Here is a 14,534-nt window from a genome sequence, read left to right as displayed (position 1 = left end):
AAATATCAACTAAAATTTTTAAAATGTAAAAAAGGCAGTAGGTGAAGCTATAGAGCAGTGGTCTCAAATTCGCGGCCCAGGAGACGCATGCGGCCCGCCAGGTACTATTTTGAGGCCCTCGGTATGTTACCATTGTTCTGGAACATTGCCCGCCTCACTGCTGTAACCTCACACAAGTGCTTTCCTGCAGGTGTACACAATTGTGAGGAGGAATACAGATGCAGGAAAGCGCTTGCATGAGGTTACAGCAGTGAGGTGAGCAACGTTCCAGAACGTAAGGTAACCACTGGAGGCAGTGCAGCTTGTGCGTGTGTACGTAATCTCGTGAACTCTCGAAATTCTGCACCTCTCCTGGTGGTGACTGCTTGATGTAAGATGGCAGTTGTGTCCATGCTCGAGGAGGTGAGAGCTGACAGTGGTTGCAGACGCGACCACTGGACACTTAAGGCACAAATTTTCCAGACAAAAGTCAAATATTGATTCTCCCCTCTACAAAAAAGCCTAGGGGACTACACCAAAATCTTGTCTCTTGCAGTTGATACTTTAGAATCTAAATCACAATTTTGCATGAGGTAAAACTCTTTCCTTAATTGCTTCTGATAATTTCAGCTATACACAGCTGAAAGCAGTGCAACATGTTGCACTGCTTTCAACTGTGTATAGCTGAAATTATCAGAAGCAATTAAGGAAAGATATATAAACTATAACGAGTTTTACCTCTTGCACAGTTGTCATTTCTTTAATAAGCCATTCTTTTTTTCTGCGGCCCTCCAAGTACCTACAAATCCAAAATGTGGCCCTGCAAAGGGTTTGAGTTTCAGACAGCTGCTATAGAGGAATGAAAGCCATAAACAGGGACAAACTTCAACCCCAGGTTAAATCACAAAAACAAAAAATATAGAAAACAATAATATGAACTGGAAAGATTTAACTGAACATTCAGATGCTGGAAGAAGCAATTCTGAGTGCACAGTCACTGGCATGTTTCCCTTGTGTGTACCCAGATGACATGAATTTGTATTCCACTCATCCAGTGAAAATATTAAAAGTGCTTCCAACCTGATCTCTTCAGCTGCTAAAGATCTGTAAATACCTCTTTTTTCCTACTGGCCATTCCTCTCCCTATGCACCCAAGCATCCTTCTAGCTTTCGCTGTAGCTTTTTCTATCTGTTTGGCTACCTGATGATGATCACATACAATCATGCCCAAATCCCATTCAAGTTCTTCACCCCCTAAACTGTACTGTTCTCTCAGGATTTTCCAGCTCAGATGCAAAACTCTGCATTAAATCTTAGCCGCCAAATTCTGATCCATTCTTCAAGCTTTATTAGGTCCTTCCTCATGTTATCCACACCATTAGGGGTGTCTACCCTATTACAGAGGCAAACCTTACCAGACAGCTCTTCAGCAATATCACTTAGAAAAATGTTAAAAAGAACAAGCCCAAGAACCAAATCTTGGAGCATACCACTGGTAACATCCCTTTCCTCAGAGTAACCCCTTTCCTCAGAGTAACCCCTATCTTACCTTATGTAATGAGTATAATATATTAGTTATCTACCCAATGTTATTATTTAACGTTTGTACTGTTTTGTCTCTATTTGACTATATTTTAATATGTTCATCGCTTAGAATTTGATTAAGCGATCAATCAAGAAAAATATTAAACTTGAAACTTGAAACCCTCTGTCACCTTTCAGTCAACCTCTTCCTAACCCAGACTGTCACTCTGGGGCCCTTACCAAGGGCATTCAGTTTATTTATTAGACATCTTTGCTAAAATCTAAATACACCGCACCTAGTCCTCAGCTTTTATACTTTCTGGACCAGTAGCGTAAGGTGGGAGGGGGGCGGTCTGCCCCAGGAGCCCTCTTGGTGGGGAGGGACAGCACCTTTCCTCCTCTCCGCCCCTCACTACCACACACGTGCGCCACTTCCCTTCCCCCGTACCTTTTAACGTTCATGGTGCAAGCAGCAACCCCCACTTGCTGCTCGCAGCAGCATTGGCTCGTCTTCTGATGTCCTGGACCCAGTTCTAGGAAGTGGCATTGGAAGAAGAGCCGACACAAGTCATATACAGGGGCATCAATACCTCCTTTTTCCTACTGGCCATTCCTCTCCCTAAGCACCCAAGCATCCTTCTAGCTTTTGCTGTCACTTTTTAACCTGTTTGGCCACCTTAAGATTATCACCTAGTATTACACCCAAGTGCCACTCCTCTTTCGTGCACATAAGTTCTTCACCCCCTAAACTGTACCGTTACCTCAGGTTTCTGCAGCCTAAATGCATGACCTTGCATTTTTTAGCATTAAATCTTAGCTGCCAAATTTCAGACCATTCTTCAAGCTTCACTAAGTCCTTCCTCATGTTTTCCACTATCATGGGTGTCTACTCTATTGCAGATTTTGGTATCATCCACAAATCTAACTTGACAGCTCTTCAGCAATATTGCTTACAAAAATGTTAAAAAGAACAGCCCAAGAACCAAACTTTGAGGCACACCATTGGTAACACCCCTTTCCTTAGAGCGATCTCCATTGACCACTACCCTTTATTGCCTTCCACTCAACCTTAGCCAGTCCATCACTTTGGGGTCCATAGTATGGGCACTCAGTTTATTTATTAAACACCTGTGTGGATCACTGTCAAAGACTTTGCTAAAATCTAAATACACATCTAGTGCTCTCCCTCTATTCAATTCTCTGGTCACCCAATCAAAGAAATTGATCAGATTTGTCTGATAAGACCTGCCTCTAGTGAGTCCATGTTGCCTCAGGTCCTGTAATCCAGGATTCCAGACACTGCACTATTCTCTATTTTAAAAGCATTTCTATTAATTTACTTACCGCAGAAGTCAGACTTATCAGCCTGTAGTTCCCTACTTCTTCCTTACATCCACTTTTGTTGAGAGGGACCACATCCACCCTTCTCCAATCCTCCAGTACCACTCCTAACTCTAGAGAATCATTGAAAAGCTGCCAGGACTTCCCTAAGCTCACTCAGTACCCTCAGTTGTACATTATCTGGCCCTATTGCTTTATCTGCATTTAGTTTAGCAAACTCCTCATAAAAACAATCCTCTGAAAATCGATCAGAGTCTACCATACCTTCAGCTCTATTTGCTTTTGTTTTCTTCAGTTCTGCTCCCAGTGCTTCAGCTGTGAACATAGAACATAAATATTTGTTAAGCAATTTAGCCTTATCTCTATCAGCTTCTATATTTCTTCCCCTTCACCTTTGAGTCTCACAATGCCACTTTTGCACTTCCTCCTATCACTAATATATCTAAAAAAATAAAAGTCTTGTCCCCCTCCCCCACCCCCACCGTTTTACTGTGTGTGCTATTTTATCTTCCATTTGCATCTTTGCTTTCCTGACAACTCGACCAGTCTCGCTTAACTTTTCCAGATAATTTTTGCCTGTGTTCTTTCTGTGATCTTTTGTAGTTTATGAAAGCTAATCTCTCTTTACTTACCTTCTCAGCTACTACTTTTGAGAACCAAAGCAGCCTTCTTTTCCTCTTACTTTTACTTACTTTTCTTACAAAATGATTTGTTGCCCTTACAATAGCTCCTTTCAGTTTTGCCCAGTGCTTTCCTATTGATCAGCATATTAAGTTTAAAATTGCTATTTTGAGTTTTAAATCTATATATGGCATGGGCCTAGATGCCTTCACTCAATTGTTACATTTTTTAATTCTTGTTTTTAGCAAGCATTAAGTTTAGGCTATCCTACAATGAAAAAAAATCTGTCTTAATGAATGAGCATTCTTTTCCATTTCAGGGTATAAAATTTGGAAAGAAAGAAAGCTCTGTACATATGAAACAAATTCCTTCATATTTTCTCTTTCGTAGGGCCTTAAAGGCATATTTGTTTTCTATTTGGATAAATAAGTTAATTGAATTTAATCTTATCTTTGTTTTTGCTTTGTACTTTTCCATCTCTCTATAGATGTTTTTATTCTTTTATTCCACCTTGAATCCATTGTGAAATTAGTCAGATAATAAATCCCTGAATAGAATCAGGTAAACTTTTCAGTAAAACCATCGGTGAAAGTATGTGAAATTTTGATGGATGACTCCTGAAGACCCAGCAGTCAATGCTCTGTTTCTCCTAGAATCGCCAGGATTAGACAATGGGTTGATACAAAAAGCATGTAATCTGCTGAACTGCATTTTCTTCTCCGAGATTTAGAATGTAACTTCCAATCTGTTCAGTTCCAAAAGTCATTGATACAGTTGCAAGAGCAAGTCCTCTAACTGGAATAGACAAAATGAGGACTTCCTGGAACTGTCATTCTTAAGCACCATAATACAGGTTAGAAGGAATCACTTGTGCACAGCAGGTTTGGAAGTTAGAAAGGTGGAGGGTGTTATTGGAGTAACTAAGCTCTGAGGTAAACAGTAATTGAAGCTCAGAGATTTACAGAAAATTTATTCCTCCAGAGAGAGCCACATACTGTAAATCCAGTTTACTAAAATGAAAGAATATCCACACACTCCCAGATTAGTAATAAGTACCACCTTCACTATGTTTATGCAGGTTTATCACTCATGGGCTGCCTTTGTATGATATCCAGATAATTAATGAACTTTAATGCAGCACATTTTGAGCCTGGGTCTGTTTGTTTGTTTGTCTGTCTTCAGACTAAAACTGAAAATCTAATTGTAAAGGGCTTATCTGGCCTAACAGAGAAATAACTGGCTTACCTGGAATTACTTCCTACTTGAGAATTGTTATAGTGTAGAATCTACAAGCTGATTCGTTATCATTAGATTCAGCCTGCTGAGAAGAATTTGTACATCCATATGTCTGTCTATCCTTCCCATATATGCAAACAGCCCTCTGCATTCTGATAAAAGAAGGAGAAGGCTAGGCAGGAGTCAATAGTGTGGTGTGGTAGGAAAGTCTGGCCTTGAATTCAGAAGATGAGCAACCAGAGACAAGAAAGTTAGTGCTGTGATGATCCCAACCCTAATGCACCAAAAATGTGGAAATGTCTTATGATGGCACAACCTCCTATCCCCCAAAGATGTGAATGAAACAGTACATACCTGCCTATATAACAGCTTCAGATATTAAGGCCAATCCTACTAGAGCAGCAAGCAGGTTCCTGGAGTAGCCTAATGGGTGGAATAGTCAACCGTAGAGATGGGAGCTCAGGCCCATACTCCACTCTAACCACTACACTTATGGCGGAATTTATGAGCCTTCCAAATTCCATCCTAATCCCACTATATCCACATATAGGTGTCATCTGCAGGCATAAGGACTATTGTTGTGATGTAGAGTTGGGTACAGTAGGCTTTGGTTGGGTTTTTGAGGGCTCGCCATGCAATATAAGGGAGCTATGGTGAGATGTGTACATGGGCCTTTTTATGTGAAGTTTACTGCAGTGACCCACTGCTTTGCTGAGATGTCTGTGTGGCCAGTCTACTACGAATGCCAGCCCCCAACTACATCCCAATGACTTGTGTTGTGTGTTTTTTGTTTTGGATGTGTGTTGTTTTGTAAAGATTCAAAAAGATAGTCACACTGAGCACAAACACATCCATTTTCATAAAAACAAGATATACATTTAGCAGTTTTGAAAATGGGCACGTTTGGTACTGGATTTTTGTGCATCTTGTTCAAATAAACTTTGATTTAGATGCAGTGGCGTACCTAGGGGGGGGCGGGGGGGGCGGGCCGCCCCGGGTACCAGCCCTGAGGGGGTGTTCCCGGCCTTGCCGCTCAGTCCCCCCCCACGCCCGAAGGACCGCTCGCCCCACTGACCTTCCAGCACACCTATGAAGCAGCCCGCAGCAGGATCGCGACGTCAGCAATCCCTCAGCTGCTTGGGCGCTGCTTCCTGCGCCGTGGTCCCGTCCCTCCTCTGACGTCAGAGGAGGGGGCGGGACCGCGGCGCAGGAAGCAGCGCCCAAGCAGCTGAGGGATTGCTGACGTCGCGATCCTGCTGCGGGCTGCTTCATAGGTGTGCTGGAAGGTCAGTGGGGCGAGCGGTCCTTCGGGCGTGGGGGGGGCAGTAGCTTAAGGTAGCCCGGCGCAGGAAGCAGCTCCTAAGCAGCGCAAAGATAGCTGACGTCGCGATCCTGCTGCGGCTGCTTCATAGGTAGTGCGGGGAGGCCAGGGGGGCGAATGGTCCTTCAGGGTGGGTCGGGGCATCAGGCCTTCAGGGTGGGGCGGGCGGGCGGGCAGGCAGACTTTCAAGGGGGAGGGGGGTGACAGGCAGGCAGGCAGGCCTTCAAGGGGGGGTGCAGGTCTTCGGGGGGGGGTGCAGACCTTCAAGGGGGTGCAGGCCTTCAAGGGGGGGACAGGCAGGCAGGCCTTCAAGGGGGGGACAGGCCTACAAGGGGGGGGGGACAGGCCTACAAGGGGGGGGGACAGGCCTACAAGGGGGTGCAGGCCTACAAGGGGGGGGGACAGGCCTTCAAGGGGGGACAGGCCTTCAGGGGGGGGTGCATGCCTTCAGGGGGGGTGCCGACCTTCAAGGGGGTGCAGGCCTTCAAGTGGGGGGACAGGCCTTCGGGGGGGTGCAGGCCTTCGGGGGGGGTGCAGACCTTCAAGGGGGTGCAGGCCTTCAAAGGGGGGACAGGCAGGCAGGCCTTCAAGGGGGGGACAGGCCTACAAGGGGGTGGGACAGGCCTTCAAGGGGGTGCAGGCCTTTGGGGGGGTGCCAACCTTCAAGGGGGGGTGCAGGCCTTCAAGGGGGGGGACAGGCCTTCAAGGGGGGACAAGCAGGGAGGTCTTCAAGGGGGGGACAGGCCTACAAGGGGGTGGGACAGGCCTTCAAGGGGGTGCAGGCCTTTGGGGGGGTGCCAACCTTCAAGGGGGGGACAGGCCTTCAAGGGGGGACAAGCAGGCAGGCCTTCAAGGGGGGGTCAGGCCTTCAAGGGGGGGACAGGCCTACAAGGGGGTGGGTCAGGCAGACCTTTAAGGGGGGACAGGCCTACAAGGGGGTGGGACAGGCAGACCTTTAAGGGGGGATAGGCCTTCAAGGGGGGACAAGCAGGCAGGCCTTCAAGAGGGGTCAGGCCTTCAAGGGGGGGGACAGGCCTTCGGGGGTGCAGGCCTTCGGGGTGGGTGCAGGCCTTCGGGGTGGGTGCAGGCCTTTGGGGGGGTGCCAACCTTCAAGGGGGGGTGCAGGCCTTCAAGGGGGGGGACAGGCCTTCAAGGGGGGACAAGCAGGCAGGCCTTCAAGGGGGGGACAGGCCTACAAGGGGGTGGGACAGGCCTTCAAGGGGGTGCAGGCCTTTGGGGGGGTGCCAACCTTCAAGGGGGGGACAGGCCTTCAAGGGGGGACAAGCAGGCAGGCCTTCAAGGGGGGGTCAGGCCTTCAAGGGGGGGGACAGGCCTACAAGGGGGTGGGTCAGGCAGACCTTTAAGGGGGGACAGGCCTACAAGGGGGTGGGACAGGCAGACCTTTAAGGGGGGATAGGCCTTCAAGGGGGGACAAGCAGGCAGGCCTTCAAGGGGGGGTCAGGCCTTCAAGGGGGGGGACAGGCCTTCGGGTGTGCAGGCCTTCGGGGTGGGTGCAGGCATTCGGGGTGGGTGCAGGCCTTCGGGATGGGTGCAGGCCTTCAGGGGGGGACAGACCTTCGGGTGGGGGGTACAATCCTTCGGGGAGGGTGCAGGCCTTCAGGGGTGGGGTTTAGGCGTTCAGAGGGGGACAGACCTTCGGGTGGGAGGTAAAGTCCTTCGGGGGGTGCAGGTCTTCAGGGGTGGGGTGTAGCCCTTCTGAGGGGGGACAGACCTTCGGGGGAGGGGGGGTCCTGGTGTAAAAGTACACAGAGGGAGAGAGGGAAGGGGGGGTTCAAAGATACGTGCATATGCCAGACTTTGGGGGTTAGAAATAATGGGTCTAAAAACAGAGGAGTGGGAGAGAGATGGTGCATAATGGGATTTAGGGAGGGAAGGAACAGAAAGGGAGAGAACTTGGAAACAGGGGATGGTGTGGAGGGGGGATAGAGATACTGGATAGGAGGATAGTTGGGAACAGAAAGGGAGAGATGGTGGATCCTGGGGTGGTGGGGAGTTGAGAAAAGGTGAATCTGTGGATGGAGACAAAAAAAAGGAAAGATGCCAGATCTCCGGGAGAGGGAAGGGAAACGGAAGGGGAGAACAGAGATGGCAGACGGATGGTTAGCACGGAGAAAGGAGACCCTGGCAAGCAAGACAACAAGAGCCTGGGACCAACAAGATTTGAATATTGATCAGAGAACAAAAGGTAGAAAAAATAATTTTATTTTCTGTTTTGTGATTACAATATGTTAGATTTGAAAAGTGTACATGAGACAGCTTGAAATGGGAACTTTTCTATTTTTGTGAATGGCAAGGCTGAGTTCAGTTAAAATATATGCTTTATAAGAAAATATAATAATGTGTTTTATAAAGTTTATAAGCATTGCTGGCATACTCGGTGAGGTGTTCCTAGTGTTGGTGGTGGTGGTAGCATGTCAGTGTGTTGAGAGGAAGAGGTAGTCTGGGAAATTCTGCTGAGCAAACTCTGGGCCCATTTCCACCCCCAGTTAGTCCACTCCACTCAACTGGTTCACACACTGAGTGGGTCTTTGGGTGTTATTTCTGGGTAGTTGTTTTAGAATCTCTTCCAGTGGTTTGTCAGTATCTCCTTCTGGTCCAAGGAAGGAAACTTTGTCAACCTTAGCATTGACCTTCAGAATATGTTTGTAACAGCGCTGCTTGTGTGGCATTAGGCTATGTAGTGATCGAAAGAAAAAAACAGACCTTTGCACATTTTTGCACTATATGGTGGGTGTATGAGGAGATTCATTTCCTGCACAGTTAAGTCCATGTGAAGTTACCTTGTGCTGTATTTGACATCTAGCAAGGTCTCTGTTTGGAAGGAAAGATCTAAGCTTAAAAATGAAGTGGCCAGAAGTTATGTTAAAAGTAGATAGCGTAGCTGGTTTTAAGAAAGGTTTGGACAAATTCCTGGAGGAAAAGTCCATTGTCTGTTATTAAGACATGGGGGAAGCGTCTGCTTGCCCTGGATTGGTGCACTCAGCAGCAACAAATACTAGTTTTGGCTGGCTCTTTCCCCGCATTTCTCCTCTCTTCCCCACGATTTAATATCCAGTTCAGGCAGTAAGTAAATGCATCGGCAGGGGGGGTCTGGTAAGTCTTGGGGGCTGGGGATGGAAGGTGAGAATCAGTTCTGTAGGCTATCAGAAATTTGCTTAATTATCTACTCACACAGAAAAGCAGTAAAGTCAATAGGTTCTCTGAGTGGGAACAACCTGTTTGATCTTGCACTCTTGTGATTGACCAATTGTTTATCACTGTTTAATTTATCACATTGATTAATTTGAGCACACCTGAGGTGTCCTATGATGGTGTGCACTGCAGGCAGAGGAGCCTTATTGTGTAAAGCACTGGAGAATTCTCTCCTCTCGCTTACCTCTCACGCTGAGGACACCCTGCTTCAGTATAATCATTTATATGATTTATCTTATAAACATTATTACGTGGTCTTTTCCTCAAGTGCTGAGACATCAGGTTGTTCCCACTTGGAGAACCTATTGACTTTTACTGCTTTTCTGTGTGGCTTTAACATTTTTGCTATTCAGTATACCTAAACTATTATTCAGTAGAAAAAATATGGTTTGTTCAATCAAATCCTGTGTGGACATTGGACTTCTATGAGTGAATGTTCTGCTTGATTGAACAAACTAAATTTTTTCTACTGAATAATAGTCTAGGTACAATGAAAGTAAATAGCAAAAATGTTTGAGTAGATAATTAAGGAAATCTTTTTCATATTGCTTGCTTATGGACTGGGAAAAAAGACTGTTCAAGCAAATGTCTCCAGAACTGCTTTAATGGAAAAATGTGATTTGTTTTTTTTAAGTACTTTGTGAAATTTATTGTTGTTGTGAAATTTATTGTTATACTTTGTTTAAACTTAAAAAGCGGTGTCATTAACAGTGAATCTAATCGAAAAATCGATTCAACAGGGTGAATCGAATCGAAAGAAATATTTTTCTCTGAATCGGGCAGCACTATTGGCTACCATGAGAATGGGCTACTGGGCATGATGGACCATTGGTGTGACCCAGTTAGGCTATTCTTATGTTATGTTCTCATCTGTAGGGGCCTTTGTTTTCACTTCTTATTTTAATGTATTTTTTTCCTGGGAACTTATCAGTGTTTTTTTATAATGGGAACAAAAATGGAAGAGAATTAATGTGTGTGGAATGGGGGGGTAACTAATTTCTTCAGCTAAATAATTCAATCCACTTCAAACAGACATAGGAGAACTCACGCACCATTCACACACCCTCCAACCAAAAACGTCAAAAGAAAAAAACTGTTCGACAACCTCCTAGCCATTCGAGCTGCAACACTTGACCCCCAACTCTACAACCTATTGACCTCGACCACAAACTACAAAACCTTAAAAAAAGAAATAAAAACCCTTCTATTCAAAAAACACATAAAACCAAACTAACATAATCAGAACTGTCCCAAGCATCACCTGCAACTACTCCATATGTACTTCTGATGTCATGACAATTCCGACATAATTTATGTTATGTTATGTTTGGAATAATGGTTACATAAATGAGGTTCAATAAAAGAAAATTTTCACTGCCTGTTTCTATTCTGACCATTTATTCCATTTCATGGTTATTGCAAAAAAAAAAAAATAAAAAATTTTTCCATGAGGGGGGGGGGGGGTGTCAAAAAATGATGGGCCCCGGGTGCCACATACCCTAGGTACGCCACTGTTTAGATGAATTCTCTTGCCCTACTACAAAAAAAATATAGGGGTCCTTTTTCTAAGCTATGGTAAGCACTAATGCGTGCTTACTGCAGGTTAAAAAGGCACTACCGAAGACAAGAGAGAGAAACAAGATGGTGGACAGACGCTGGCGGCATTCTGAGTGCTCCATGATCTTACCTGCAAGTTTCTTCTATCTTGTTTTCCCCTATTTCGGGATGCCACATTCTAAAAGGAAGGAAGTGGTGAGAGTCGTGATGTCGCCAGTGCCCTCATCCACCCCAAATCAGCCTACTTTGCTTCCGTTTTTGGAGCAGCAGTCTGCTGTCAGACCTCAGCTCGAAAATCAGCAGGCAGAATCTGCAGTGGAGTCAAGCGTGGGAACGCCCGACTCACTAGATCAGATGTCACTGTCACCCCCGATGCTGGCCAAGCCTTCTTGCCCAGCTGAAATGAGGAGTGTGGAGTTGAGCCCTGGATGTGGGGTGGAGGCTCATTCGAAGGAGAAGTACTGGTGGGGAAGAACTTCGACCAGGCTGGGAAGTCTGATCAGAAGCCAGCAATCAGACTGAAAATGCATTTTGAGGCCATAAAGGGCCTGGATGTGAAGGTCGGAAAGGCTGCAAAGGAAATGGATATACTTGTAACTAAAGTTGATGCTTTTTCTTTGAATATGGAACAAGTTAAGCAAGAATGTATGCAAAAGACTAAATCTGAATCCGGAGAACTGAAAGAATCTATATCAGTTATTAAAGATCACAATTTTCTTCAAAGAAAGATTGAACAGATAGAGAATTTTAACAGGCATTTAAATTTGAGGATTCTGAATTGTCCAAAGATTCCTGTTTTGTCTCCAATTGAAATTTTCAAGAAGTTTCTTTCTAAGAATCTGAATTTTCCACTATTAATAAGGCCTATTTCCTCCCAATTTTTAAAGGGAAAAAAAGTTTCTCTGAAAATGATCTAACAATGGAAGGAAATGAAGGTCCATTACAGGATTTAACAGGGATTTTGGAACTCCTTATCTGAAGTTAAAGAGCGTGGAACTTTATTAGTGAATGTTGTATTTGAACAAGATCTTGCATCTGTGCTGAGAATCTTCTTTAAGAAGGAATATATCCAGATGTCTACGCAATCTACGCAAGAGAGACAGAGAGAATTTCTTGTAATGCGAGACGAAACAAGAGGATTGGAAGCTACCATCTTGCTTGCATATCCCTGTAAATGTGTTGTTAAATATTTTGAGTGTAAGATATGTGGTTTTCCTCCCAGAACATCTAAGATCTTTTTTGGACCTTATGAAGCTGACCGGTGGTTCTGGATGAGAAATGTATACAGTAGTCAAGGGACAGACCGTTTAAGCCTTTTCCTGAAATTTAATATTGTGAAAATGCTCCCCTAAGTTATCTGTTTCTCTCTCGCACATAGTGGTAGTGGTCTAAGGAGGAGATTTATTCCAAGGCTCTTATTTCTTAGTTTAACAATTTTCTTTTTTTTTTTTATAATCTTATTTTGGAACTTACTCTGCATTACTAGGATTAGTGTTGTAACGTGTAATGATTGAATAAATTTATTTTAAAAAAAAGTAAAAAAATAAAATAAAAGGCACTACCAGGGCAAGATTAATTTGTCGAGGGCCCCTAGGCACACAAGTACACTGGGCTCCCCCCTGCCCTGCCCCACCCCACCATGCGCCCAGGCGGAAACAGGAAGCTGCGTCAGAGGGAAGCTTTGGGCAAGCAGCATCGCTTGCACAATTACAGTTCCCGTTGCCTTTCTTACCCGCGTTACTTGCTTGTCTTACTTTCCATTGATGAGGGGGGGGCCAATTTGCCGATCGGGGAGGGGTCCATGTTGCCGATTGATGCTGGAGGGGCCCATCGCCATTTGGAAAAAAACAATGTTGATGCCCTCCTTCATTGGGCCCCCCTGATCTTTTCAGGCCCTAGGCACGTGCCTACTTGGCCTATTGGTTAATCCTGCCCTGGGCACTACCATGGGATGCACTCCCACAGTAAGTTGCTAAAAAAACAGACATTATTTTACTGCAGCTACATCGCCATGCACTAATTAGTGCATGGTTAGCGCAGGAGCCCTTATTGCCTAGTAAATGGGTGGTGGTAAGGGCTCATAGCTAAATTGGCCAAATGCTAATTTGGAAATTGGCACGAGGCCATTAATTCAGAAAATGGAAAATGCGGACGTTTTACAGCCATGATAAAAGTGGCCTTACCACATAGGAAACCAATGCCACTTTTTAGCACAGCTTTAGTAAAAGATCCCGATAGCAAAACAAAAAAAAAAAGTTCCGAGAAGGGCAAACAAAATGATTACAGGGATGGAGCAGCTCCATTATGAAGAAAAGCTAAAGAGATTAGGGCTCTTGGATTTGGAAAAGAGGAGACTCCAAGAAGATTTGATAGAGATTGATAGAATGAGAAGAGAGATGGAATGGTTGTCGATCCTTTCAAATAATAATAAGACTTGGAGTCACCCCATGAAACTCATAAATAACACATTTGAAAGAAATCAGAAAAAGATATTTTGTAGTCAGTACACACGATTAAGCTGTGGAATTTGATGTCAGAAAATGTAGCAAAGATAGCATTGCTGGATTTTAAAGGCTTTTAATTAGTTCCTGAAAGAATGGTCTATAAGCCATTAGTAGCCAGGCAGACTTGGAGAAAGTCAACACTTACTACTAGGACTAAGCAACCAGGAATGAAGCTACTCTTTAGGATCTTGCTGGGCTCAGTGGACCTTTGGTCTGCCCCAGTACGGAATGTCTCGTGTTCTTATGCAGAAGTAGTAGTAACTCTTTCACAGTCATCGAAGCCTTCTCTTTATCTTAATGATTATGTATTTTAAGTGTGCCGTATAAAATATGTAGGGTGCTTGAATCACTTCCATCTGACAGAAAGTAAATGTGACATTTTGAAGCATCTATATCAAGAGTTAAACACGCATCAGCTTAAAAGTCCATACCTATAAAAAGGGGCCTAGTAAGATCAATCTCTGAAGGCCTGTGCAGTGACCCCTCCATCTTGAATGAAATGGAAGACATCGCAGATGAAAGTATTAATCCCAGATGAGGCAAGGCAGCCCCAGGAATTCCCATACCATTAAACATCACACACAAATGTTCAAGTGTTTTCTCACTACTGTATCAGAATCATGATTTGGATTTATAAGGAGTTTCTCTGATGCACTTTTTTAAAGTTAACACTTCAGAAATGTGCAGTCACTTCTGGGGTATATGACATGGTAGCAAGAGCCTCCAAAGAACAAAGGATAAAAAAAAGATGTCAGTGTTGTAACTATTTAATTACAAATGGGTAAACAAAGCACAGGGGACTAGATTCTCAAAAATTCACGTTAAAAACTGATGGGCCGCTGTCGCAGCTGTTACAGTAGCAATTTTTAAAAAGTGAGTCATTCTCCAAAAAATGTTCATGCAAATGAGGCTGGCAGAGAGTAGCAAAGATTTGCTAAATTTGCATGTGCCCATCGCTGGGGATAGCGATGGGCACATAAGCAGAATAAATGCATAAAAACCAAACTTGGTGGGGGAGAGTTCAGATGGTAAAAATGATGACTTTGCCTGTAGTTTGCTACCAAATGGGCATGTTGCCAGTTTATTTTCAGGGGTCTTTTTTTTATAAGCAATTAAATAGCATTCTTATCAAATTTATTTGGCTGGGTAAAAATGCGAGAATTGCTTTAGTATCTTTACAAAAACCAATTTCGGCGGGTGGGGTAAATTTTCCCAACTGGTACCATCAGACCTATATA

Source organism: Geotrypetes seraphini, chromosome 11 (genome assembly GCF_902459505.1).
Source record: "Geotrypetes seraphini chromosome 11, aGeoSer1.1, whole genome shotgun sequence".
NCBI lineage: Eukaryota > Metazoa > Chordata > Amphibia > Gymnophiona > Dermophiidae > Geotrypetes > Geotrypetes seraphini.
This window is presented reverse-complemented; position numbering follows the sequence as displayed.